Source organism: Drosophila mojavensis, unplaced genomic scaffold, assembly GCF_018153725.1.
Source record: "Drosophila mojavensis isolate 15081-1352.22 unplaced genomic scaffold, ASM1815372v1 contig_82, whole genome shotgun sequence".
Lineage (NCBI taxonomy): Eukaryota > Metazoa > Arthropoda > Insecta > Diptera > Drosophilidae > Drosophila > Drosophila mojavensis.
The window spans coordinates 827,883-829,640 of NW_025318908.1; the positions used below are offsets into that span (position 1 = coordinate 827,883).

Here is a 1,758-nt window from a genome sequence, read left to right on the forward strand (position 1 = left end):
TCAGTCATCTAGACAAAGAGTCAGTTGAGTGCCAGTTGATTAATATGATTTTATAATAAACTATATTTTAGTGTTTATCTTTAATGAGTATTTTTTAGTCTTTCTCACTCGACTAGAGCACTCTTCATAGTTGTTGTTGTAGCTGGATGCTTGACGGCCTCATTGTTGTTGCTAGCTGCTGCTGCTGCTGCTGCTGCTGCCGATATTGCCGCTGCTGTTGCTGTTGGTAGATAGCAAAAGTCAGAGGCATAGAAAGTGAAACCACGCTTGCCGCAGCATTTGGCCACACGATCAGCGCTGCTGCTGCTGCTGCTGCTGTTGCTGTTGCCGTCGAGTCAAGAGGGGTCCGCAATGGGGCCGAGGCATGGCTTTAAATATAAGCCAAACAGAGCCAGCTACAACAACAGCAACAAACTCTTACTCAATCTGTGCTAAAAAAAAGATAGACCGATAGATGCATAAATGTAAAGCTGGCTTGAGTTGCTGTTGTTGTTGTTGTTTGTATTGGCATTGGTATTCGTAGCGGTATTGGTATTGGTAAACGAACTGCTATTCGTATTGGTATTGGTGCTGCTGGCTTGAAATGCAAGAAAATAAAAATTAAGTAACCCACTTTTTTCCGGTATAGTTCGTTCGTTGTTGCTGTCGCTGTTGAGGCATAGAAAATGGCAGCAATGTTAAAGATGTTTAAGATACAACAACAGCAACAACGAGAACAACAACAAAATATGTGTAACTAAAGCTGAAGTGCGATAAATGGATGAAAGAAGTGCGTCAACAGATAATGCAACAGGGAATGTTGTAGCCCAAACGGAATTAGTGCTAGGTATCTACATCATTTGAAGGTGGAATGAAAAATAAACGAATAAAACCGTTTTTATTTTAGATCAGCAAAATAAAATACTGTCATAATTTAAGCTTAATACTTGGGTTTGCTTTACGGGAAAATACCAATATCGATTTACGTCTATCTGGGAAAGTATTGAACTAATTACATCCGCATATAATAACGAATTTAAATTATTTGTAGGCTAACTAATTAACTAACTAATTAGCTAATTAAGTGCATATATGTTTACGTATATTTCACTTGGAAAGGTAGCAAAGAAACTTTTAGGGTTCTCATGGATTTTTGTGAGATTTTACACCGAACGTCATCAAAGGGGATGTAGCTCAGTGGTAGAGCGCTCGCTTTGCATGTGAGAGGCCCCGGGTTCAATCCCCGGCATCTCCAGTGATAATTTTGTTTAACACTTTATTTTTTTTTTTAGTATATACATATATATATAATTTATTTATTATGTTTCATTTTTTATATTAATAATAGGTTATGATCATATTATCCCATTAGAAATATTTGAATCAGGAATCCTACCACAACGATCAATAAGCATAATGCAAAGAAATCTTGGGCTTGCCATGAAGAGGAAGCACAGTTTGAGCTCAAATGACTCAAATAACATTCTATGAAGATTTTAAACTAATAATACAAAATAAAATAAATTCATTTAAGAATACATCGTAGATAAGTGTGATCAAAGAATTTAGTAAATTTAACAGTTTAGTATATTTAAATCTCCCTATAATAATACTCTGAATGTTGTATATTGAAGACGTATGGGCATTTCTCCAGAAAGGTCAACCGCAGCCAAGACACTCAAAGTCAATGAAAGCATGTTCTGCTAACATATTTTTTATAACTAATCCATCAAATTAAACTAATATAAACCAATTTTACATTTTATCATAATACATCTC

The 1,758-nt window shown here is 35.5% G+C and overlaps 1 non-coding gene across 1 annotated transcript; it reads left to right on the forward strand.

The window, feature by feature from the left end:
- Positions 1–1,162: 1,162 nt before the first annotated feature.
- Trnaa-ugc lies at positions 1,163–1,234 on the forward strand. Its single transcript has one exon. It is a non-coding gene; the product is annotated as a tRNA-Ala (tRNA).
- The last annotated feature ends 524 nt before the right edge of the window (positions 1,235–1,758 follow it).